Source organism: Cavia porcellus, unplaced genomic scaffold (assembly GCF_034190915.1).
Source record: "Cavia porcellus strain 051 isolate PalLab524CR breed Dunkin Hartley unplaced genomic scaffold, mCavPor4.1 scaffold_19, whole genome shotgun sequence".
In the NCBI taxonomy this organism is placed as follows: Eukaryota; Metazoa; Chordata; class Mammalia; order Rodentia; family Caviidae; genus Cavia; species Cavia porcellus.
Genome location: NW_026947502.1, coordinates 15,276,741 through 15,304,145, shown reverse-complemented (window position 1 = coordinate 15,304,145; position 27,405 = coordinate 15,276,741). Strand labels below are relative to the sequence as shown.

The 27,405-nt window shown below is 46.5% G+C and overlaps 1 long non-coding RNA gene across 1 annotated transcript; it reads left to right on the top strand.

Moving 5' to 3' along the window:
- On the top strand, window positions 1–27,405 carry LOC134471603 (uncharacterized). The gene is made up of 4 exons (XR_010041081.1): window positions 1–118; window positions 3,039–3,141; window positions 4,998–5,096; window positions 26,355–27,405. It is a non-coding gene; the product is annotated as an uncharacterized LOC134471603 (long non-coding RNA).

Genomic DNA, 27,405 nt, shown 5'->3' with positions numbered 1-27,405 from the left:
GGGGCCTCTTAAGAGAACAGAATGACAGCCCACGGGGTGCAGCATCAGCCCCAAGGGGACCCTTTCCACTTCTCCACACTGCGGCTGCACGGTGGAGGTGTCTGAGTCCTAGAAAGAGGTGAGCTGGCCTCAGTGGCCCAGGCCTACGATCCCAGCACCCGGGGAAGGGGAACAGAAAGTTTGAGCTTGGCTAACTTAGTGAGACCCAGTCTCAAAAAAACAATACGGGCTCAGGATGTGTCTCAGAGCCAAGGCCCTGGGTTCAACCCCCCGTGCAAGCAAGAAGGAAGGAGGGAGGGGAGGAGGGAGGGGAGGAGGAAGGGGAGGAGGAGAGAAAGGGGACAGTAGAAGAAGGGGACAGGAGAGGAGAGGAGAAGAGAGGGGAGGGGAGGGGAGGGGAGGGGAAGTCAGTGCCAAAGCCACCTGCCTGGTGAACAGCGTGGCCACCCGCAGCTTGCAGGGCCATCTGTGAGCAGCAGATGCTCCCTGCCACCCCGCGATTCCCTGTGGGAGGACAGAGAGAGGAACCTGAACTGCCCTGCCTCTGAAGCATTCCTGAACGGTCAGGATTGGCCCCAAAATATTGCCCTCCTCCAAAGCTTTTGCTTCAACTGAGCAGCCACCTCCAACCCCCAGGCTCTGGCCTTTGGGAAACGGGAATGCCCCAGTGACCCCCAAGCCAGGATGAGTCAGGATTCATCTGGCACCACAACTCCCCAGCCCGTCAGAGCGGAATCCCTCAGGGGGCCCCTCCCCCAGTTTCCACAGCCTGGTTCTTTAACCAGTTGCCCTAATGGGGCCAGAGCAAGGCCAGCCTTGCCAAGGCCTGGGCAGCAGGAAACTCACTGGAGGGACCAGGACTCTGCCCCTCAGTAGGAAGGGGACACACAGTCCCTTCTGCCCGTCTTCCTATTCTTTGGTGTCGCTTGCACAGCTGTCACCAGGCCACATTCACACTGAGAATGGCACTGTAAGGGTGAGTTTGCAGGCCACAGGCCCAGTTTGTCACATCTAACGAGCTCTGTGAGAGTCCCAGCCACCCTGCCCCATGACAGAGGCCATGAGGCCTAAAGGAATTTCTGAGAAAAGGCCCAAAGGTGGCCTCAGCAAATGGCTCCTTGGGTTTGAGGGAGTTTGGGGTCACATTTTCATCTGCATTTTAACTTTCTCTCAGATTGGCCCCTATGCAAAAACAAAAGGAGCCCAGCTTCTTTGCTGGTGGGACTTCCCGCTGAGGGCCTGGTAGCCATGAGGCCTTCTCAGCCCTGCCCCACTGGTCTTGATGGAAGCTGAGGCTGCCTCGGATCCGAAATGGCTTGGTAGTGCGAGCTTCCTATGCTCCACTTGGGGCTCCCTTAGCCCACGAAACGTATGAAATTCATGCACGGTGTGGGCGTGATCCAGGGAGATCAGTGTCCTTGGAAGCGAACGCACTTGCAGGGCAGAGCCACCTGCCACAAGGGCCTGAAAGAAGACAGAGTGCTCCACTGGCCGCTGCCCACTGCTGCTGGGGTGGACCACGCTAGCTGACTGCTTTGTGTGCAGTTCTAAAAGGCAGAACTTAAACCCCTCATAGCCTTTTAAAGTCTGTTTATCCCACACAAACTTCTTGAGCCTCAACTACACAGCAAGCACCAAGTCAGTCAGACATGGAGGATACCGCGATGAGCAGGAGGATACTCAGATGCAGCCTCTTTGTCCTCTCAGGGCGCGGGGCCTCTCACAGGCCGCAGACACGGAAGGATGACCACACTGATAAACGGAAAATGGCAGCAGGCACGATGCCGGGGAGATGTCCAAGCCGATCTGCTCAGCAAGGTGTCAGGGAAGGCTTTTCTGGTGGAGCCACAATGATTTCAAGGGGCTGGGTGACACCAAAGACTTGGGCTTTGACAAGATTACTCTGGCAGATATGAGAACATTTCTATTTAACCTGAGGAAGAGCTTTCTGACAGACTGCTCGGCCTTGGGAAAGTCATAAGCTGTAAAAGCTGGTGTTCACTGGGCTCTCGCTAGGAACGAAGCATTGTGCCAAGTGCTTTGTGTGGATTAATATGTACGGCCTTGAGAACACACACAAGGGAAGGCATCACGGTGATGCACTTTTTAACAGTGAAGAAAAAGAGGCTCAGGAGGCTCACTGAGGCTTCCCCATGGAAAAGTTGAGAGCAGGTATTCAAGTCTGTGTCTGTCTGATGGCAGGACCCACAGTCCCATCCTCGCTGAACCTTGGAATGACCTGGCTGCAGTGTTTAAAATTCCCACCTTGCCCCTGCTCTCCAAGAGACCGTGATGCAATTACAAGTGCAGCCTGGGCCCTAGGAATTTGGGGACTGCCCCTCTCATAAGTCTATTGTGCAGCCAGACTGAGACCCATGGGCCTGTGGGGGACCTCAGAATTCCCCTCTGCTCAGGGATTCTGTGATTTCATGATGCACCCACGCTGCTACCTGAGCCTACTCCCCGAGGTCACTGGGTTTCCAGAGCTGACAGATGGAGGCCGAGGGACACTGGTCACGCCATGTTGGCACCATTGCCTGGCCCAGACAGCCAAGTCCACGGGGCTGTATCTCCACCCTACCAGCGCCCTCCCTCCAGCCCAGATCCAGCCTGCAGACCAGTTAGGAGGAGAAGAGCTCGAGTCTGCAGATTCACAGTGGGTGCTGCTGCAGCGGGGGGCTGGTGGCCGGGGGTGACCTGATTCTTTGAGAACATCTGGAGCTGTGGAAGGTGGAGAACCGTTCCCAGGGCCAAGCATCCTCAGAGGCCAGGGCTGCCATGCCTGAGGGTTAGGTGGTGGAAATCCAAAGGAACATCATTCTCACACCCATGTGGGCTCCTTGACTTCCCGGGGGTTCGGCCGCGGGGATATATTATGAAATGTGACCTCCTGTTCTCTCCAGCCGCCCTGGCCTCCTGTCACTGAAACCTGCCCAAGTCCTTCTCCCTCCCAGGCCTTTGCACAGTGATCCCTGGGCTTAGAACACCCTCACCCAGCCACTCATCTGACTGCTTTCTCTCTGTGGGTCTCTGCGTAGGCACCACTCCCCCAGGCAGCCGCAGCCTTCTGTTACCTCGCCAAGCAGCCCTGCCTGCCGCCTCTGTCCTAAGTGTGTGGCCTGCTTGATGGCCTTAGAACAGGTATGTATTTTTATGTATGTTATCACTTCCTTCTGGAGTGCATCAGAGCCTCAAAACAGGGCCATTACTGCATAGTCTAGAAGACAGCTAGCACCCAGCAGTGATGCAGAGAATGTTGTGGACCTGCTTGCTAGGTGGCCTGTATGCCAGGGCAAATAGTAGAACCTGGAGGCAAGAAAGAGCTAGTGTCAGGTGCAGGGCACACACCCGCAATTCCAGCTTCTACCCAGAAGGCTGAGGCAGGAGGATTGAGAGTCCAACGCCAACCTGGCTAATTTAACAAGACCTTGTCTCCAAAAATAGAAAGGCCCTGGGGAATGTTGCTCAGTAGTAAGCACTTGCCCAGCATGCAAAAGCCCTTGAGTTCAATGCCCAGTACCATTAACATCGAACTCTGGAGTCAGGTGGGCTGGATTTTTATTGTTGTTGCTGGTTGGTTGGTTGATTGGTTCTTTTTGGTACTAGAAATCGAACTCAGGACCTTGCGCCTGCCAGGCAGGCAATGTGCCACTGAGCTGCATCCTCAGCCCTGGTCAACTATATGGCCCAACCGCTGCAAAAATAAAATATTTTATTTTATTTTTATTATTTATCTACTTATTTTTGTCTGTTTGAGACAGGATTTTAATAAAAGGTTCAGGTTGGCTTTCAGTTCATTTTGTGAAGCCCAGGCTGATCTCAAACCTGCAACAATCCTCCTGCCTCAGTCTCCCAAGTGCTGGGATTACAGGCGTCTACCGCCAGGCCCAGCTTCAACCTCTCCATTTTATAGTTTTCCAACCTATAAAGTGGGAGTAAGACAATATCCATCAGCTGAGGTTTCTGGGAGAGTTGAGCGAGATAGCGTATGTGAGGTATGCAGGACATTGTAAATGGTCAGTAAAGCTCACAAGTTCACAGAGAGGCTTTGAAAGGCAGTAAGTGTCTTATTCCTGGCTCTGTCATTACTAATCATAGTGGTTGCTATTAAAAGGCATTGAATTTGTTTTGGTTTTGTTGTTGTTTTTTTTTGTTTTGTTTTGTTTTTTGGTACCAAGGATCAAACTCCTGACCTTGTGCTTGCCAGGCAGGCACTTGTGCTGCTGAGCTAAACTCCCAGCCCCTGGCCCTGTTGTGTTTGAGACAGGGTCTTGTTATATTGTTCAGGCTAGTCTTGAACTCACAGTATTCTTCCTGCCTCAATCTCTGAGTGCTAGGAATTTGTCCTGGGATCTCTTCCTTGTGTGAGCCTCAGTCACAATGTTTCCTTGGGGCCAAGGGGTCCCCATCTCCACATCTTAGAGGAGGAGACTGGTGCCCAAAAGGGTCAAGCAGCCAACTGTGAGCACCCCGCAATTGGTGAGCCTGGGAACCCAGGCTGGACCTACTCCAGGCGAAGACCATCAGAGCTCAGAGAAGATGCAGGGCGAAAGGGCTGGAAGGCAGGCTATGCCCATGGTCACTGCCACCCCCCACCATAGCTAGGGGAGGCCCGCACAGAGACCCACCCCGCTGGAAGTGCCACCACTAGTGCCATGCAAGGGCTGGGCTCACAGTACTTCTGTGACCCAATCTGAGCCCCTGCAGGCTGCTCTTGACCTTTTCCAAGCCTGTTTGGAGCTACGTCTCACTTCTAGACTCCGAATCTGCAAGGCCCATGTGACCTCATGTGGCCCACCTTGCAGTGAACAGCAACAAACTTATAACCCTAACTTGTTTTCACCCAAACTTAGCATTAGTGGTGCGAGATTTTAGGGCTCAACCAAATCATTCCAGTTAGGCCTGGGCCCAACTCCAGTCTGGTGGGTTGGCTGCACTCTGGATCCCGGGATAAGGAAGCAAACTTGGCATGGCAATACTCTCGGCCCATTTTACAGGTGAGGAAACAGAGCCGCAGAAATGGATCAGTCACATCTGGCCTCCATGACAGTCCTTCCAACCATACCATGCTCCGGAGAGGGCCAGAGAGAAGGCAGGTAGGTGCAGACACACAGTCCCTGGGAGCTCCAAGCGGAAAAGCCGCTTGCAGGATTGAGTTCCCAGCCACTCAGAACTCCATCCTGCTACAGCAGTTCATTCCCATCCCAGCTCTTTTCCTTGACCTCATTTATTGACCATAGACAGCAGTGGCCCTTACTTCACTGTAAAGACTCCATTCAATTAAAAGCCCCAAAGTGCATGCGCCATGGTGGGTAGGCAGCAGGCAGTAGCTACTGTTTTAATTGGACCACTATTGCTATAACTTCTGATAATTGTGAGCATTCTGGGAAACAAATCATAGTCTCCTCCAGCCAAGGGCCTCCTCTCCAGTGTCCTGGCTTCCCAGCTGGAGAAATCAACCAAGGGAATCTCTCTTTTCATCTGTCCCTTTTTCTTCCTCTAAACCAGCTTGTAGCATCTCTGGGGACCCATTGTCAAGTTTTCAGGAATTTTATGAGCTGGTTGTTAGGCACTGCCAGGATTAAAAGTTAAATCATATCAACTGTTGAGAAGTAACTTTCCATGAGTTGTGTCCTCGCTGGATTCATGAGTGGAGGCTCTGCCTGTCTTTTTCTAATAAAAAGGTGGACGAAACAGAAAACAATTTCTGCCTGCATGCAACTTACATTCTAATGGACAGATGGTAAACAGATGAAACAGAGGAGCTGATGGAGAGTCAGAGGAGGGGGGCTGGAGATTTAGCTCAGCAGCATAAGCACCTGCCTTGCAAGCAGGCAGTCGTGAGTTCGTTCCCCGGTACCGATAAAAAAAAAAAAAAAAAGCAGAGTCAGAGGAGGTGACACTGCAAAGGCGACATCTGAGTAGAGAGCATTAGAAGGTGAGCTGAGGATATCCAAGGGCATATATAGTGGCCCAGGTGATGACAGGAAGTGTTCCAGGCAGAGCAGATGTCAAATATGGAAACCCAAGACAGAGCATGCTGGTGTGTTGAAGGATTCTCACCAGGAACAGAACAGTCACTCCGAGAAATAGTGGCCGGGCTGAAAGCAGAGGGCTTTGTGGACCAAAGATCTGACATTGGGCCTCATGAGATTGGGAACAATGGTTTTAAATAAATGACTTATGCGTAAACAGGAAATAAATGAGAGCTCCGGATTCTCCCAAAATAAATGCTGATTGGATGGACCAGAGAATGACTTGCTCTGAAGTAGGTTTCACAATGATTAACTGAGAAAGGAGGGTGGGGTAGGAAACAGCTCAGGGGAAATGCACATCCCTGAACCCAGTTAAGACAAAATACAGATAAGAAATAATCCCACAGTCAGGGCTGGGAGGTTTTTCCCTTCCCTTTTGCTCTGCTGTGCTCTGATAAGGTGATGATGGACATCTCAGCAGCAGCCGCAGCTCTGACCTCCTCCTCACCTCCTCCTGTCCACCCTCTCCTAACTGCTTTCCAAACAGCAGCACCTCCTTGAGCCTCGCAAGACCCCAGCAAGCGGTTTCTGACTCAGCATCACATATTAAGTCAAAACCATGTAACAGAAGTGTCTTCAATTTTAGGGTCTTTTCCTCCACACCCAAGCACTACCCCTTCACATGGATTCAATTTAACATGTATTCTCCGTAGTGTAAACACAAAAATAAATAAATAAAATAGAAAATGACAGAACTAAGGAACCGAAGAGCTATGGCGTCATTTCACAGACAATGAAACTGAAGCTCCTACATCAGAGATAATGAGGGCTCCTCCTGCTGGGCAGCTGTGGGCCCAGTAGCTGTCGCTCGCGTCCTCTGCTCTGCTTGCAGTGACCTCCTTCAGCTACCCCCAGTCACCTCGTCCTCGGGGGCTGGGCTGCAGCTCCCTGTGCTTTGGGGAAGGGGTGGGGGCCTTGTGCGCACCCAGCATCCACCGTAGCTCTGGGGGCTTTGGTGTGCCTGAGTCCTCCACATACTTCACGTCTTCGATCATGGGGACTCCAGGAGCAGCTTCATGGGCCAGAGGACACACTGCTGGGCAATGATGAGAAGGTGACCATGCAGAACCTCAGTGACCACCTGGCCTCCTACCTGGACAAGATGTGTTCCAGAGGTGGCCAACAGGGACCTGGAGGTAAAGATCTGCGACTGTACCAGAAGCAGGGACACGGCGTGGCCGCTCCTACAGGCCATCCAGGAGCACCTTGCACGACCCCAACACCACCAAGATCAACTATGTACATTTGACTGCTGACGACTTCCAGACCAAGTTAGAGATGGAGCAGGCCCTGCACCTGAGCGTGGAGGTGACATAAACTGGCTGCACAGGACGCTGAAGGAGCTGACCCTGGCCAGGACAGACCTGGCCATGCAGATTGAAGGCCTGAAGGAGGCACTGGCCTATCCAAAGAACCATGATGAGGAAGTCAGTGCTGCAGAGCCAGGTAGGTGGCCAGGTCAGTGTGGAGGTGGATTCTGCCCAGGCACCGACCCCGTCAAGATCCTGAATGGCATGAGGAGCCGGTGTAAGTCCTGGCCGAGAAAACAGGAAGGCCACCAAGGCCTGGTTCATCAACAGGTCCAAGGAGCTGAGCCAGGAGATCGCTGGCCACACTGAGCAGCTTGAGGTCAGCAGGTCCAACGTCAGTGACTACGACCGCATGCTGCAGGGCCCTGAGATCAAGCTGCAGTCACAACTTGGCATGAAGTTGCCCTGGAAGGCACCCTGGTGGAGGCTGAGGCATGCTTTGGAGCCCAGTTGGTGCAGATCCAGGTGCTGATCGGCAGCACCGAGGCCCAGCTGAGCAATATGCGTGAGGACACATGAGTGTACTACCTGCAATACCAGCAGCTGCTAGGACTCAAGCTGCGGCTGGAGCAGGAGCTCGACACCTCCCACAACCTGCCCAAGGTCCAGGTGCCACTACAACAGCCTGCCCAGTCCGCAAGGTCCTCTGAGTGGCCAGGTGAGCAAGCAGCACCCAGGTAGGTGCTGCAGCCCTGCCCTGCAGAAAACTGGTCCTGGGCACCCAGAAGGACACATCCTTGACCCAGCCCCATCTCACCTCCCAATAAAACTTAATGGACCCACCACACTAAGTAACGGTGAGGGACTTGAATCCACAACCATTTCTTCCTGCCCCAGCTCGGTCCTTTGAGTAGCTGGTAACTCCATCCAATCAGGAGCTCAGCTCAAATAATGCAGAGATCATCCTTTCACCACAGCTTGGTCCCTCAGGTTCACCGTAATCCTAAACCAGCAGGACCTTGAATGGCAGAGGTGCCTTTCCATGACTTTCACGTGCCGTTTTCTATGCTGCAGCCAGGCTCCTGAATTCTGATACATTTTCATTTTTAAAATGTATGTGATTTTGACATTCCGTGTATCAACATCTCTTTACACGAGCATAAAAATAAAATGTTTTCCGTACCAAGATCTTGAGTAATATTGAAGTTTAAGGAAAGTGAACTGTGGTTACCTGGGACACACGGATGAGCTGCCACAGAGGCAAGGCAGCTTGCTGCTGGGTAGATATGGGCAACGGATGAAAAAGCACTTCAGGGTCAGTATTAATGCGTAACTGAAAGCAAGCCAATGAAAGTTCGTAAAACAAAACAGGCCTGGGTGGCACATACCTGTCATCCCAGCACTCAGGAGCCCGAGGAAGGAGGACTGCTGCGAATTCGAGGCCAGCCTGGGCTGTACAACAAGACCCTGTCTCACAAAACAAAAAACAAACAAAAAATTTGTAAAACAAAGCATATATCTTTGGGAAAAGCCACAATATCAGACTGAACTATCTGGAAGAAAGTGACTCGGCATTTAAGTCAAAGAACATGCTTGCATTTTTTTTTTGTACATTACTCAAAATTCTGTTTTGTTTTGCTTTGTTTTTTAGATATGGTCTCACTATACAGTTCAGGCTGGCCTTGAGCTCACTCGGTAGCCCATACTGGTCTCAAACTCACAATGATCCTCCTGCCTCAGCCTCCAGAGTGCTGCGATGACAGGCGTGCGCCACCACACCTGGTTTACTCATAAATTCTCAAGTTGTAAGCAATGACGACTTTTCCTTCTGTTGGTGGCCAAGACAAAATTATACCAAAAATAGATACATATATTTTGAGGTATTATTCTTGTCTTGGATTGCTTTGCATTATCTTCAAAGCCATCTCTCATTTATAGGGATTGAAGTTTAAATTACAAGTGCCAGGCTAGAGAGTGGTACTGAAGTCAGTTTTGCCAGATCTTTTTAAAATTCAGAGTACTTTTAGTGCTCTTAGTGTGGATGTTTGGGGTAATAACAGCTTGTGTTTATTTTTCTTTTCCATGTTTAAGGCTCTAAAGTTAGTGCAGCGTGTGCAGTACCTAATTCACTCCTGCTTACCCTGCGGTGATTTCATGCCCTACTGCTAGCAATCACCCTTTTATACAGAGGGTCTCAGGGTCCTTATTCCTCCACAGCAAAATCTTAATCCAGCCAAGGCACACATTCCCAGCTAAAAGGAAAAGAACACACACCTCTGCTGATTGCTCTCGTTTTAAATTCGTGCCTACAAATCTCAAATGGTACAAAATGTAACCTGTGAATGTTACCAGCTCCATCCAGCCCTCTAATAGTCTCAATGAAAATTCCCAAAAGTGGGAACCAGTGTGGAAGGGGAAGAGTGCAGAAGATGACATCACAGACATCACCAGCACCTGGGGCACATAAGCCCTTGTGGGACACTGTAAGGACCTGGCTTTACTCCTGGGCTGAAGGATCATTGGATGGTTCTGAGCAGAAGGGGATGTGCCTGATTTCAATCACAAAAGCATCTCTCTAGCTGCTATTTTGAGAATAGACTTTAAGGGACAAGGACAAAAGCAACATCTATGACAGACATCATTATAATCCAAGCAAGCAGTGATGGACCAAGACAGTCATAGAGGGGCTGGGGATTTAGCTCAGTGGCATAAGTGCCTGCCTGGCAAGTGCAAGGTCCTGAGTTTGATCCCCAGTGCTGAGAAAGAAAAAAAAAAAAAAGACAGTCACAAAGTAGGAGCTTACCAAGAGAACTGTGTTTTGTTTTGTTTTTGAGACAGGATCTCACTAAGTAGGGCAGGCTGGCCTTGAATTCACTTATGTAGCCCAGACTGGCCTCAAACTCCTGGCAATCCTCCTGCTTCAGCCTTCTGAGTGTCAGAAATACAGGCATGTACAACCACCCCTGACCAGAAGTGAGCCAATGTGGACTATCTTTGCATGGGACCAGCAGAGTTTGCTGGTGATTTGGATGTGAAGCTTGGTGGAAAGTGAAAACCAAGAGTCAACAGTGTCATCAAAGTTTGATCTGAATAACCTTAGGGCTGGACTTGGCTTTTCCTAAGATGGAGAGACCATGTCTGGGGTGGGCGGTAGGTCTGGTGGATGGAGCTGGGGGGCGGTAAATGAGGAGTCTTGGGGGCTATGTTGAGTTGGAGACATCTGTATTAGCCTTGATACTAACTGTATTAGTTTCACATAACAATTAACACAGATTGGATGTCTTAAAATAGCAGAAATTCGTTCTCCATGGTTCTAGAAGGCAGAAGTTTGAAAATGAAGTTTCAGCAGGGCTGTGCTCACACTGAGGACCTCAGGGAAAGGCCATTGTTTGCCTCTTCCAGCTCCCGTGGCTGACAGTGCTTTTGACGTGTGGCCACATTCTCCTGATCTCTGCCTCCCTGGGAACATTGCCTTCTCTTCTGTTTCTCTTTGTTCTCCTCTGCACATCTTTTATAAAGGCATTGCTATTTGATGTAGGGCCCTAGCGACTTCCTCATCTCAAGACCCTAATTATATCTACAAAGATCTTTTTTTTTTTTTTTCAAATAAGCCCACAATGTTAGTGAACTTTCCATCACTGTCAGAAGTATCTGAGATCATCTTACAACAAGAAAGAAAAAGTTTTATTGTGGCTCAGGGTTCAAGGATTCAGTCTTCGGGCAGCTGGATACACTGCTTTTGAGCCTCTGGTGGGACTGCTGGGTGGAAATGGTGGAGAGAATCCATGGTACAGCAACCTGCTCACCTCCTATTCTGGAAGCAAAGACAACAGGAAGTGAGTGCATTGCCACTATGCCCTTCAAGGCCACGCCTCCAATGACCAATACCGCCCACCAGGCCACGCCTCTCAAAAAGTCCCACCACCTTCCAACATCACCAGGCTGCTGTGGAGCAGCCGTGAGCACATCCTAGATCCACACTGTAGCAGCCACAGTCTCAGGTTCCAGAGAGCTGATGTAGACACATCTTTCGAACCATCGCCATCTCTGATATCCAAATTGGGATAAGAGATGGGTGGTTTAATGTAAGACTGAAGTCCAGAAAACAGGTCTTAACTGCCAACATAAATCTGGAAGTAGAGAGTCAATGGAGAATATTTAAAGTCATGAGGCTGGGCTGGGGATTTAGCTCAGCGGCATAAGTGCCTGCCTGACAAGCGTGAGGTGGTGAATTCGATCCCCACTACGGAAAAAAAAAAGGCATGAGGCTAGAGGAGATCACCAGAGATGTGAAAACAGATGGAAAGCAGGAGGCATCTGAACACTGGGGCCTTCAGAGCGTGGGAGACGGGGAGGAACCAGACAGGAGCGTGGGAGTGAGCTGTGGCCACAGAGCTAGGAGAGAACTGGGACCTGTGGTCCTGGAAGCCAAGGAAGACACTTAGAAAAAGGAAGGAACAATCCAATACACCACCCGACGCAGTGGGAACATGAATACGAGGCCCATGTGTTCATTATTGGTTTTAGCGACATGGAGCTCAGAGGTGGCTTGGAGAAAGGCTTTTGGCTGGAAGAATGGAGGAAAAACATAACTGGAGAAGAAGGTTCAAGAGACAACAGGAGGCTGCAACCTGCGGGATTCAGTTATGAGCTCTGGTAGCTTTCATGTAAATGCTTTGGGACTTTCGGTATACAGGGAAAGATTAGGAACAGTAATGAAGGGCACCACGATGGAACTGTAGGTAACAACACTGAACCATACACTTGTGAAAGGGGCGTACTCTATATTTTATCACAATGAAACGTTTTAGTGAAAAGAAAGAGACCCTTACTTGGAGATGGAGAGGATAACCATTTGGAAAAACACTGTTGCAAATGGAAAGGAGTTGCTAGAGGAATCTTTGAAATTTCTCTTAAAATGGGGGTAGTTATAGGTGCTTCTTTATTGACATGAATGATCCAGTAGACGGATGGTCCACCCATGACAACAGGAAGGAGGCAGCTCCCCAGGCACAGGTGTGGGAGGAAAGGACATACCAAGAGAAATGCTGGACATTTCTCTCACTTGTTTCTGCTCCCATAGTGGGGCTTCCACAAAGGCATTAGTCAAGGATGAGGTTGATGAGTGTGTTTTTTGCATGCTTGAAGCCCTGGGGTTAATGCCCAGCACCAAACAGAAACACAGGACAGGGACAAGATGTTGAGGAAAGGTGTCACTTAGTAACCTATAAAGAGGGAGAAATGAACTGGGTCCCCAACCAGCACAACAGCACCTCTGGCAATTCTTAGGAAGGTCAGGTATCGTCTGCTTCTTGTCATGGAGTATGGGCTCAGTTATCTGTGCTGACCACACCCTCCAGGCAGAGCCACTCCCTGGTCTTGTCTGAGCAACCTGGTCTAAAGCAACGGATGTCATTGAAGTTAGTGGTGTTGGGAGTCCTCCTGCCTCAGCCTCCCACATGCTGGAAATGCAAGTGTGTGCCACCAGACCCAGTTCCAGTGTTCTCATCTTGAAAATGAAGATACTAGGGACTCATGTGTTTGTTAGAAGAGAGTATATCTATTATTATTAACAGGCCGGGCACAGTGGTGCATTCCTGTAAACCAAGAGCTTGAGAGGAGGCTGAGGCAAGAGGATCACTGTGAGTTCAAGGCCATCCTGGGCTACGTGGTAAGACTCTCAGAAAAAAAGTACTATATATTATTATTAACACAAAATGATGCCATCCTGATGGATTTGTATCTTTTTATTGTGCCATTTAGCTGTGCTGGGACCCAGGTTTTGCTGAGTGACAGTCATGAATCGAGGGTGGGCAGCCGAGACTGGGTGTGAGCCAGAGAAGGATTTAAGGGCAGGTTCCACGCTTGTGAAAAGCTGGCGGGAGGGGCGGTGAGAGGGTGGGGGTTGGGGGCCCACTGGGGTGGACCCGTTTCCAAAGGGTGCCTGGGGCTGAGCTGGAAAGACCAGGGCGGTGGCACCCAAGGCTTTAGGGCGATGGCTTGCCATCGTGACTAACGACAGCCCGCACTGGGCTGTGGAGCCAGGGAGGAGCTCAAGGGAGCACAAGTCCGTGGGAGGACTCCTGCAGAAGTGAGACCTGGTGGTGGGTGAATCATCTGCCTTCTTCTGTCTTTCAAGAAAAGGAGAGGAACACCCAGGAGATGGTGATGAGGAGGCACAGGCTCAGTCTTTAAGGACGAGGGGAATAGACCAGCCCCCCCCCCTGCGGCAAACTGAGGAGTTGGGGGGACAGAGGGGGAAGGCCCAGCAGTGGCCCTGGTCTGGGGGTTTGAAAGCACCTTCCTGCAGGCTTGCTGGTGATTATCTAGCATGGCCCCGAGCCCTGGCTGTCCGCTTAGCCTGCAAAAGGGGAGTCACGAACTGGATACTGCCCCGCAACTGTAGACCCAAGAAGGTGACCGCAGGCTCGAAGTCACAAATTTCTCTTTCTCTTTTCTTTTCTTCATTTGTCCTATATCACTTGCAAACTTTAAAATTTTTTTTCATTTTTGTTTTCTCATGAAGGTAAACATTGTTTTGACTCATTTGTGTTTTGGGGGGGTTTTGTTTTGTTTTGGGGGGAGGGGGCTTTTGTTTTTGTTTGTTCCTTTCTCCCCTTCTGTCTTCTTACCAGTTTCCTGAGGTTTGGGTAACCTCCTTTTGTCTTTCAGCCTTGCTTCTAATTTCTTTCTCTTCTGTTATTTATTTTTCCTCTCTTTTCCCTTTTAAATTTTCTCCCTGTAGAGTACAATCACTCCGCTGAGTGGATATTTACTGTATATAACTTTCTGTCTTGGATTTTGTTATATAACCATAAATCCTGTACCTATGGTTGAAGGTGACAAATTAATAGTTACCATGGTTTATGGTTTTCTAGCCTATGCTTGATGCTATTGTTATTTCTGATTGTACTGCATTAGCCAAGGTGACAGTCATCGTGAGCTATTGTTCTTGGTCTTCTCTGGATGCTGATACAGATTATACAGGGGTCACAGACATTACTTTAGTCCAGTACCAAAGAATTGGGCACTAGACCAAACAGGCAGCAACCCTTCAGCTCTAAATTGAAGAGACAGGATGTTTTGTTTTGTTTTGTTTTTTTGCATCAGGAATCAAACTCAGGGTGTTGCACTTGCCAGGCAGGTGCTGTGCCACTGAGCTATGTTCCCACGCCTGAAGCTGCAGGACCTTGGGACAGACTCAAAAGCCAAAAACCAGCTATGCCTAGAAGGCATCTCTGAAAAGTAGTTATTTCCTAATACTAATAATAAATCGATCTACCCCAAGTAATTTACAAATCCTAATGAAGAAAACAAATACTGAGAAAACTTGGAAGCAAGATACAATTCTTCACCCCAACTCAGGGCCAATCAAGGGGTCAATGAAGAGGAAGAAATCTAACCTTCCCAGGTGAATTTTATGAACTAGTGGCACTAAAAGCAACCAAACAGATCAATAAGTCTCTTGACAAAAACAAAAACAAAAAAAGACTAAAAAAAAAATAGAGGAGCTTAGGAAAGACATGGAAACCATAAATACCCAAAATAGAAAAGAACTGGGTTCCATAAAACAGACTGAGATAGAAAAGAGATTAAAAATTCTACTGAAACTATTCACAGTAGATTCAAATATTGTGATGATAGAATATCAAATCTAGAACACAGGACTGTGTTTGGTGATCATCAAATGAAAGACCTCTCAAAAATAGGAAGGGGCCATGAAAAATCAATTCGACAGCTGCTAGATGATACAAAGAAGACTATTATAAGGTTAATTGGAATCAGTGAAAAATCAAATGATATCACAAAGGACATTTTAAAACCCGCTCACAGAAGAAATGGCAGAAGGCTGTATGTGGTGAGTCACATCTATAATCCCTGTGCCTGGGAGGCTGAGACAGGAGGATTGCTGCAAGTTCAGAATTAACCTAGGCTACAGAGTGAGTTCAAGGCCTGTCTGATCTACTTAGTGAAATCCTGCCTCAAAAAACAAAACAAACAAACAGAAAATCCAAGCAAACAAAAAAGAAGTATTTTCTCAAGCATGGGGAAAGAATTTGAGATACCGGTAAGTAATATTGAACTCCAGTCACTATCAGGGAAAAAAAAACCTACATCGAGACATATAGTAGTCAAGATTCTAGAAATTCAACAAAAAATTCTAAAAGCTGTTAGAGGAAAGAAATAAATTACCTACAAAGGAAACCCCATCAGAATCACAGCAGACTTCTCAACTCAAAACCTTAAGTCAATAAGAGCTTAGAGTGAAGTATTTTAAGCCCTAAAAAAAAAGAATCTGCAACCTAGATGATGTATCCTGAAAATTATCTTTCTAAATCAATAGAGAAATAAGATAATTCCATGATAAAGAATACCTGAAGGAATTCATAACCATCAAATTGGCTCTCCAAAGACATCCTTAGAAAAAGACAAGACAACAATTCTAAGAATACAAATAAAATGAATCTACCAACTATAGCAAGCAATTAAATAGAAGGGAAAGAAAGGGAATCAACAATAGGAAAATAAGCCAATACAGTCAGGTTTTTAATATTTTATTTTAAAGAGATAAAACACAGATAAATCAAGAAGTAAACAGAGCTGGGGATTTAGCTCAGTGGCACAAGTGCTTGCCTGGCAAGTATGAGATTGTGAGTTCCATCCCAGGTACAAAACAACAAAAAAGCATTCAAACAAACCTAAAAAACAACAACAACAAAAGAAAAAAAAACCCAGCTAAATAAGTTTTCAAAACAAGATGATAGGAATTTAACCATGGTTGGATTCTGTACATTGTTATTGTCAAAATAATTACTCAGTTACCAGACACAGAAATAAAACAAAACAGTAAAAAAGAACAAAACAAAACATTGGATTTCAAAAGCAAGGCAGGAGAAAATCCCCCACAGTTAACACAATGCACACTGCCATCCTTCAAGTAGATGCCCAGACCACCAGCCCAGGCCTGCAAGATCAACCAAACAATACACACAAGCATCAAACTATTCCTTTCACCCCAGTTGCTATGGTATCACCCTCAGTCCCCTGAACCAGCCAGTTGCTTATCAAAGGAGCGTAGTGAGGAACGCACTTCTGGTTTCCCAGCCTGGTTCTGCTTCTCGCTGAGCCTCTTCCCACCCCCATAGTTGAGCCTGGTTCTTTTTTTTTTTTTTTTGTCTTTTTCATTTTTATCGGTACCGGGGATCGAACTCACGACCGCCTGCTTGCAAGGCAGGCGCTTATGCTGCTGAGCTAAATCTCCAGGAGCCTGGTTCAAGGGAAGGCAAGGCTCTCAGTATATGCCAGGTATAACCATCGATACGAATGGTGTCAATTCACCAAGCAAAAGAAACAGATTGGCAAAATAGATTAAAAACAAGATCCATCAGGAACAGTAGCAGAGGGGGCTCACAGAGCGGGACAGACAGTGGAATGAAGGGGAAAATAGGCAACCAACAGCAGCAAAGTATTACGGCAGAGATGAGGCAGAGAGGGTTGAGCATAAGCACTAACATAGATGGCCTCAGTTCACCAGTAAAAAGAGACACAGGTAGACTGGATCAGGAGACAGGATCCATCCAATACCCTTTATACACGGCACACGTTTAACTTGAAAGGGGATTTATATACTTAAAGTCAAAGGTGAGAAAACCATTTTCTATGTGACAGAACCAGAAAAAAAGTGGGGGGGTAGCTTGACCATCAGCTACAGATTGGTTAGAAAGCCACGACACTTTTATGCAATGGAAAACTGGTCAGCTATAAAGAAAGATAACCTTAAGGCTCTTGTGGGTAAATGGATACAACTTGAGGAGTAAAACGGTTCAGAATCACTTAGGTGAACAGCGGGTTGCCTCCCTAATCTAAAAACTAAAGGAGTTAGTGGGATGCAAAATGTACAATGCACCCTGTGAAAGTGAAAAGGGAGGAATTGTCTAAAAGGGGAAGGCGGTGGCCATTGTTAATCTAGTATCATAATTTGAAACCCATATTGCTTTCATTGTTCTGTTTAGTTTGGTTTATTCTGTTTCAGCTTGTCTAATCATATTATATTTGATGTGGCATGGACAGCTATCTCAAAGATAACAAAATATGGTAACCACTTTTGACTTCCTGTTGTATTGTTTTTAATCCCTGTGTTGCTTTCATTGTTTTGTTTTGACTGATTTTACTCAATTTTATTTTGTTTGATTGTATCATGTCTGATGGTATAGGCCAACTACTTTGAAGACAATAAGATGCATTATGGTACCCATTGTAATTTCATTGTTATCCTCTTTTGAAGTCTTAGATTGTTTCCATCGTTTTGTTTTCATTGGCTTTATTCTGTACTATTTTGTTTGATTCTATTATGCCTGATGGCATGGGCAATTCTTTTGAAGATAATAAGAGGCATTAAGGTTAAAAGAAAAGAAAAGAAACAAGATCCAAAAATGTGATGCATACAAGAAACACATTTAACTTAAAAAAAATTCAGCCTTCCCAGTGCCCAGGTTTGCCTTGAACTTGCAGCAATCTTTCTGCTTCAGCTTCCTGAGTGCTGCAATTACAGGCAAGTGCCACCACACTCAGTCTTTTTTTTTTGGTCAAAAAAATTCATAGAGGGGCTGAGGATTAAGCTCAGCGGCATAAGCGCCTGCCTTGCAAGCAGGCAGTCGTGAGTTCCATCCCTGGTACCGATAAAAAAGAAAAAGACAAAAAAAAAAAATTCATAGAGTAAAAGTCAAAGGTTGGAAAACAATACTCCATGCCACACAGGAACCTGGAAAAAAGCAAGGGTAGCCATTCTATTTACAGACAAAATGGACTTCAAACTACAACTTATCAAGAGAGGCAAAGAAGGTCACCATAAACTTGTTAAGGAACAATCCAAGAGGAAGAGATAATCATAAATGTATGTGCACCAAATACCAACTATATAAAACAAACACTAATGGATAGGAAAAATATGATAAGCACTAATAAAATTGTGACAGGGGATCCTCAATACTTCACTATCACAAACAGATAGATCAACAAGGCAAAAAATCAACTAAGACATATCAGAGCTGAACCAAAGCTTTGAACAAATGGACTTACTGGATCCTTACAGTGTTCCACCCAATATCGATAGAATACACCTTCTTCTGTGCTGCACATGGAACTAACATTATCCCATGCATATTAGCGGATAATAATGCAATGAAATTGGAACCGATGGTAAAAGAAACCACAAAAACTACATAAACACGGAAATTAAATAACACCCTCCTGAACAATCAATGGATCACAGATGAAATTAAAGAAAAAATTAGACAGTTTCTACAATTAAATGATAATCCCAATATGACATATCAGAATTTATGGCATGCAATGAAAACAGTCTTATGAAGGAAATTTATAGTGATAAATTCCCACATCAGAAAACAGAGCAAGCTCAAATAAATAATCTAATGTTGAACCTCAAGATACTTGGGGAAAAAAAGAGCAAGTAAAATCCAAAGCTAGTACACAGCAGGAAGTTACACAGATGAGAACAGAAATTAATGCAGTTGAGACTAAGAAAACAGTACAAAGAATCAATGAATCAGAGCTGGTTCTTTGAAAGATTACATAAAATAGACAAACCCTTAGCCAACTCTGAAAAAAAAAAAAAAAGGAAGACTCAAGTCCATGCAATGAAGAATTAAAAGGATAATAAAAAACTGAAAGAAGGCAATGATCTAGTCAAAATGTATCTGGCTCAAGTATCATTTTAATAAATAAAAAAAGTTCTAATAAAAAAGAATTAAGAAGGTGATATTGCAACAGATTCTGCAGAACTCTAGAAGATCATCTGTATCTGCTTTGGGAACCTATACTCCAATAAGATGGAAAACTCAGAAGAAATGGAGAGAGTCCTAGATACATATTAATTACCACAGCTGAATCAAGAAAATATAAATATTCTAAATAATCTGATATCACGAATGAAATTAAATAATAATAATAAACTACTATCAAAGAAAAATCTAAGTCCTGATGGATTCACTGCTGAATTCTATAAGAGCTTTAAAGATCTAATACCACTACTCTTCAAAATCTTTAACGAAATTGAAAAGAAGGCAATACTCCCAAACTTTCGCCTGAAGGAAGCATTACCCTGATACCAAACCAGGGAAGATCCGACCATAAAGGAGAATGACAAGCCAATCTCCCTAATGAACATAGATGTACAAATCTTCATTGAGGTACTGACAAACAGAATCCAGCAAGTCATCCAGAAGATTATGCACAATAACCAGGTAGGATTCATCCCAGGGATGCAGGGATGATTCAACATGTGCAATGAATAAATAAAATATAGCTCATTAACAAAACCAAGGACAAAAGCCACACAATCATCGCAATAGACACAGAAAAGGCATTTGAAAAAGTCCAACATCCATTCATGATAAAAACCCTACAGAAAATTGGAATAGATGATCTTCATCTCAATCTGCTAACAGCCATGTATGACAAACCAACAGCCAACGTCATACTAAATTGTCAAAATCTGAAAGCCTTCACTCTAAAATCAGGAATAAAACAAGGATGTCCACTGTCATCACTCCTGTTCAATATAGTTCTGGAAACATTAGCCAGAGCAATAAGACAAGAGGGAGAAATAAAAGGACTCATTGTTTCTCCCCGATTATGTTTTGAAATTTTGTTGTGGTTTTTCTTCTCCTCCTCCTCCTACTTCTTCTTTTTCTTCTTCTTATCTTTGAAATAAAATGGATTTAGAAAAAGAAAAAAGAGAGAAAAGGACCATGGGTAGGAAAGGAAGAGGTTAAATTATCATTATTTGCCATAACACCATACTCTTCATAGAAGCCCTCCATAAATCCCTCCAAAAGACTCCTAGAATTAATAACCAAATTTGGCAACATAGCAGGATATAAAGTCATCGCTAAAATCAAAAGCATTCCTGTACATGAATGAAAAATTCACGAAGAATTTAGGGAAACAACACCTTTCACAATAGCATCTAAAAAAAATGAAATACTTAGAGGAGTCCATCTAACAAAGGAAGTGAAAGACGTTTACATTGAAAACTACAGTACACTGACAAAGGGGACTGTAAAGAAGAGGATATGAGAAAATGGAAAGATTTCCTCTGTTCTTGGACAGACAGAACCAATATAGTGAAAATGGCCATGCTTCCAAAACCGTTATGCTGATTTAATGCAATCCTAATCAATTCCAATCAAACTCCAGCAGAACTAGAGAAAACAGTGGGGGAAATAAGGAAAATCAAGATATACCATGTGCAGGGACAGATTCCCTAAGGTGAATGTGATTGGTCTGCATAACAAATATGTACTAATAAAAACATAAAGTTACATAATAGCGAAGGGGCATGGCAGCCAGGCAGGCAGAGGAGGCGCAGGAGACACACAGGAGCTTGGGGAAGGTCCTCTGGTTTCAGTTTCTTCTGCGTTGTGGGTGTACAAAGAGACTAGCTGAATGCGAGCAAGGATCAGGAAGTAGTGGATGTTCCCGGGAAGATTAGACAGCATAAAATAGGGACCTCAGAGGAAAAGGAAACGAACTAGACAATGACTTAAACTTGAGTCTGCGTCCGATGAACCCAGAGCTCCTGTGAGAAGCGGAGTGCTGGGCTCCACCCCTAGCCTCTGACTCAGGAGGTCTGAGCTGGGCCTGAGAGTATTTGCACCTCCCAGTACCCCACCCCCCAACACACACACACACACACACACACACACACACACACACACACACACACACGATGCTGAGGGTCCAGAGAACATGTCTGAGAACTGCTGGCAAGATGCAGCAGTTTGCCTGACCCCCAAGGCAAGCCTACCCATGCTTAATGCCGGTGACTCTGCCAGCCTGGCTGGGTTTAACCTGCACTGAATGCTATGTGACACGAGAAAGGCTAGAGGCTAGGGTGACTGCACAGACAATATTGGACTGAAAAACCCAGAACTGAATCTGGACGAGGTGAGAAGGGGAGACAGCAGAGGCATACAAGACTCAGGATTTCAAGGATGACGGAGACCTGAGGTTCAAAGGAAGTGAGCTGGAGAGGTGGAAAGTGATGGACAGAGAGTGACCAAGCATTCCGAGTGGCTGAGTGAGGTGCAAGGCAGGTGACTAGTGGAAAGGAGGTCAGCCTTGGAAGGTGCACCCACCTGTTTCCTCTCTGCAAAGACAGACTCAAAACAGGAACTGTGTCACAGAGAGACGGTGGAGCCAGGGAGCTAGAATCCTTGAGCATGGGGAAGAGGGGCACGACCCGCAATAAAGGAGGCTACATGCCACGAATCTCCTGTTTTGGAGGGCCCGATTCCAAGTTCAGTTAATCACATGCTTCTTGCACAAATGACTCCATTCTGGTTGGATCTGGTCTGTTGGGGTCCAGTGCTTAGTACTAAACATTGGCTTCCTATAAATTTCCCTGAGCCCCTGACAATCTGGGGCTCCAGTTTAGCTTTCTCTTGTCCTTGACCTCACTTCTATTCCATCAGCAAGCAGGTGAGTTCTGGAGAGACAGGAGAATGTCATTGGGGCCAAGTGGTCTCCGCTCCAGTTTCTACTCTGGGTGACCTCGGTAAACTACCCAATCTTTCCGTGCTTTGGTTTCCCCATCTGTAAAATGGGGTTAAGAAGAGTAACCATTCAATGATTTAATTTACTCATATCCTAGAAGACTGCCTTGCATACTGTATGACTAAGTTGTGTTTGCTATTATTCTTTGCAAAGCACACTCCAAATCTATCTGCGGTGCTGTAACACCCGGGCAACCCGCCATCCTCACTTTCTGGAGCTCTGCAGCAGCTTCCTTCACGGGCGCCCTGCCTCTGCTCCCCCTCTAACCCATTCTCATGCTGCAGCCAGGGGCATATTGGAAAACTGCAGCTCAGTCTGTGGTACTCTGCTTAAAACCCTCCAATGACTTCTCTAATCACTACACGTGGATTACAACAGAGGCCCTCACAATCCAGCCTCCCTCTCCGCCTCATTTCCTCCTCCCCAAACCCCTTTCCTTTCCTCTTATGCAAAGCCCATTCCAGCTCTGAGCCTCTGCACTCACAGCTGCTCCTCTGCTCAGGCTGGATTCTTACTGTCACTCATGATGCCTTTTGGAAAGCTGGAAAAGCAAGACAGGGAAGGTTCTATGTCAACAAAAATGGTTAGCAGCCTCACTTCTGTGCTCTGGGGCTTTTCCCATCGGGACCTGGGAGCTCTGCACAAAGATCTCAGAGGCTTTGTCCTCTGAGTCCCACCCCACCTTGGCTTTGGAGCTATGCGTCCTTTATTTCTAGATTGTGCTTGCCTGAGGGCCAAGCTAATTCCAGCTGCATCAAAGAAGGTTCTGCACCCACTATGAACTCTGAACCAGTCCACAGCTCTGGCTGAACCCAGACATGGAGCCAGCTGTTACACAACAAACGTTTCGGGTGTCTGCCACTTGGTCCATTCTCCCTCTGCTTTAGAAGCTCCACACCAGTGAACATGGTGCTGGCTCTCTTCACCAGCGTACCGCAAGAGCTCAATGCAGTGCCTGGCACAGAGCAGGAACTAATAAACACTAGCCGAGTGAACTTGCTCCTTTCATCAACCCAAGGGCAGGTACTGTCGACATCCTGTGTTTTAAATGAGGCAACAAAGACAGCCTTGCTTTCTGAGGTGACCCAGCTCACAGAGGCAGCCCGGATGGAATCCAAATCCAGGGATTCTTTCTTCATACCTCAGGCTTTCTACTATAGGAAGCCAGTGTCAGTAGCTGCAGTTACTAAGGAATATTGTTAAACTTGGCCATCCAAGTGTGTGCTGGCAATAGAATGTTTCTAGTTATTTTTTAGAGATTGCTTTGCTTACCTGGCATAATGGCTTTCATGCTGTATTAGGGGGTGCTGCAGAAGATGAATAGGAACAAAATACTCAAATGATTCATGGACCTTAGAGAGCAGAATAAACTTGCAGCTGGCCAGGTTTGAGATGGGCTCGTGGTGGCGGTTACTGGAACAGGCTGCATGGAAGGGGTGTCTCTCCATGTTGCAAGCCTTTTATGTAAAGGGCTACCTGATAAAACAGCTTTCCAGGCCACACACTTCCCTTTGCAACAATTCGCCTCTGCCAGAAGAGCAACCATGCAGCCACCGAGAACACATAAACTGATGCGCATGGCTGCAGCTCAGTAAAATTTCATTTGCATGAATAGGCACCAGGTCAGATTTGACCTACGGGCTGCAGCTTGCTGGCTCTTATTTGTAAAGAAGATAAACGGGGCATGGTGCCACAGAGCTGTAATCTTAGCACTCTGGAAGGCTTGGGGTAGAAAGATCCGAAAGTTTGAGCCCAGCTTTGAGCTACTTTGATGAAACCCCATCTTATAAATAGAAAATAAAAACAGGATGGAGATATAACTCAGTGCAAACATCCTGGGTTCAGTCGCCAGAACACAAGCTAGATCTGACTTTTGTTTGTTTCTGTTTTTTTGACTTTTTGAGATAAGGTCTTGCTATGCAGTTCAGGCTGGCCTTGAGCTCACTTTGTTGCTCAGGCTGGTGTCAAATTTGCAGTGATCCTCCTGCCTCAGCCTCCCAAGTGCTGGGACTGGCCTTCAGATTTTTTGAAAGAAGATGAAAATCAGGATCTAAAAACATAGTACTGGCTGCCAGTTTGTACTCCTTACTTCAGTAGCCTTTCATATTACCCCAGAGATTTGTATACTGCTGTTCATTAAATAATATGAAAATAACAATCATATACCCATGAATATGAGAAATAACGTAGTTCAAAAGAGAAAAATTCCTCTGGGCCAGGAAATAGTTACAGAGGGCTATAGGGAGCAGATTCAGAAACAGGCATGGTTTTTCTTTGTAACATGCAGGGTGTGGGAACATTCCCAGCAAAAGCAATGACCTGAGAAAACTGTCCAAGGAATCACAATATCCATTCTGACAGGCAACAGCAGGCGAAGGCCCGAGCTACAGGCAGGCTCATGGCTGCCGATGGGTGGAAGACTGCTGCAGGACCCCGGCAGCACACACAGAAGGGTTCTTTCATAAAACTGGGGTTAGTTGTGCCCCACTAAACTGGGGGCCAGGGAGCCACCAAAATGGAGAGGCCACTAAGAGACTGTTGTAGTTACAGCACAGAATGTCAGAGTCGGGAGGATGCTCAGATGGCCAGCCGTGCCCCTGCTGACAGATGGGGAGCTGTGATCTGAGAGGAGATGTCACATGCCCAAGGCCACATGACAAGCACAGGCAGAGGCAGACCTGACACCTGCGCTCAGCACACACACACACACACGCACACGCACATGCACATGATCTGGAAATGTAGACTTTCACAGAGGAAAATCAGAGTTTAGTATTATCCCAGAGACCATAAAAAATCCAACATGAAATGTAAAGACAGCAAGAAAAGGTGAAAAAAATTCAACAGAATAAGGTTCGGTAGTTTCAATCCATAATTCTTCCTCCAGTGAAATTCTAATGCCCCGACAAGAAGATGGGTAAAGGACAGTACAAGAAGAAATACAAAGTACAGATATTTGTATTTTTTAGAACTGGAGGCTTAGTGGGATTCCATGTAGTACAGTTAGAAAACCTGTCCAGGAAGGTCGGGGGAGCCACTTGCTTCCCCTCCTTCAAGTCTAAGGGCCACACCACCCTAATGAGTTTGCGAACCGCATCTTAGGTGGTCTGGATGACCCAGGCAGCAGATCATTGGCACCAGTGAGAGACAAATGGGAGGCACCTGGAATACAAGGGTGTAGCGGTTGATTGTGTCAACTGAGAGTTCAGAAGCTTACCTGAGTTGGCTCAGCAATTCTATACCCTTGGGTGCAGAGGACACACCGTAGGCTGGCTCTTGGGCTGGTTGGTATAAAAGGGGAATGGGGAAGGACAGACTCACCTTGAGCTTGGACATCCTCCTGACTTCCAGCACAGGCTCTTCAGCTTCCGATTTGGCTCCTTCCGCCTTCCGGTGTAGACCCATGGCCCTCCTGATGCGGACTTGAGCAGGACACTGCAGTGAGCTCCAGACCTTGCACCGAGCTTGCACCGCCTTGGGTGTGCAGACCCCTCTGCACGCTTCCTCATCCAGCTCTGTGGCTGACCAACCTAAGCCTATCTTGTAATTTCTTATATGCTTGAGTAGCTTGTGTTCTGTTCTCTAGTAAAGTGATGGGCCTCAACCTGGGGCCCAACACAGCTTGGAGACTTGGAGGTGACTCACCAGTCCAAACACCTTCCCGCACACCTACACCAGCAGCATTAATCTCCAGCTCCATGGAGAACTTCACCACCATGGCAGCAGCTTCGCCTCCCTCCTTGAGTTCCTCTTCCTCCTCCTTTTCCCCTTAGCCCTTCTGCCCACTTCTGCTCCTGCTGTCCTGTGGTCACCAATACATGTAGCCACTTACATGCATGAGGTGTATGCTTGGCCATTCTTGCCTCATTGCACCCAAGAACCTGGACCATTCTTTGAACTATTCAACTGTAATAGTGGCACATGCCTGTAATTCCAACTCAAGAGGCTAAAACAGAAGGATTATAAATAAAGGCTTATTACCTTATCTGCGTGATAGAATATTGTGTAGCCATTAAAAATATTTTTGAAAGATTTTTCTAGGCAGCTCACAAAAAATGCTGATTTGAGGCCTAGAAAACACTATATACACATACTCTGTTATGGATTAAAAACTGGTGGTCAACTTAACGCCAGCTAAATTAAATCAGCATAGTGCTGAACATAGATGTTCCACCTGAGGAAAGTTGCCAGCATAAATAGAGACGTGGAGAAGGAGAAGTTAGATATTGTGGCTTCTCCTATGTGTTGCTGTTTGAGCTGTTGGTTCTCCTGGAGGAGCTCATCATGACTAGCTTCCACAGTGTGAGTTTGATCACTGTCATCAAAGGAGCTCAGGACCTTGTTGGTGAGAATGGCTGCGGTTCACTTTGGGGAGCTCTGGTCCTTACAACACTTCCTGGCTCTGGAGGGGAAGATGTGTGCCACTTGATCTCCAGGATGAACTCGTCACTCCAGCTTCCTGGCATGTACTCTACTGTTCTTATTGTTACAGGAGCACAAGGACCTCCGTGTCGCTGAGAATGGCTGTGGTGCTTTTCAGGACAGCCCTGGTCTTTGTTGTGAGTATTGACTTCTTTGCTCCAGTGTAGAACCTTCAACCTACCAGCACAGCTCCTTCACCCTGCTGGCATAGACTTTCTAGCTTCCACCGCTGACCTTTGGGCCTTCTCATCATGGATCCATAAAAGAGACTGGTGTAAGTCCTTTTTGTGGGCTCCAGACCTCCAGTTGGACTCATGGGAGGCATTGTCATGAGTGCTGGGTCTTCATTTGGACTCATGCAAGACATTGCTGTGGGATCCAGGCCCTTGGCAAAATATTCTGAGTCTTTAGTGTTGTGGACAGATTTCCTGCCCTTTCCTGTGTTAACTCTGGGTGACCATTATAAAATAATATTATAAAATTCTATGTCCTAATTCTGGTTGTTCTCTTTACAACTCTTGACTACAACATAGTCCATAGAAAATAAATTGATGAGTCCACAGGATTTATTCAGCACCCTGTACACACCTGTCATTATTGCAATTTGATCTTCACATAACCCTACCAAGAGGATACATACTACCCTTAACAACATTTTGCAGATAAGGCATCTGGGGTTAACTAACTTGCCTGAGATCATCAATGGGTGAGAATCAAAGCCAAGAGCCAAGTCTGAGGAGGTCTTATGCTGAGCCTTAGCTTTACCTGCTAGGGGACCTGGGGGGAGACAATGCATCCATGGGTGCGAAGTTCCCTATGTCAGTAAATGGGATTGCACACACACTCTGCCCTCCAGCAGATCCTCCTGGCTCAGTTTCCAATCTGGCCTTTTCCCCGTCCTGTGTAACTTTCTCCTTGTCCAAACCCTGGGTGGATCCCTGCTGGATGATTCCCACATCTCCTGCATCTCTGCCTTGCCCTCACGGTCCACATATGCACAGCCCAGGATTCCTGGGTCCAAGACATTAGTAAAATGTCCTTGACAGTGTTACAAGGGGAGCGAAACCTGTGTAACAAAAATATTTAATGGATTTCCCAGCCCCTCCCTCCACCCCAGCCAG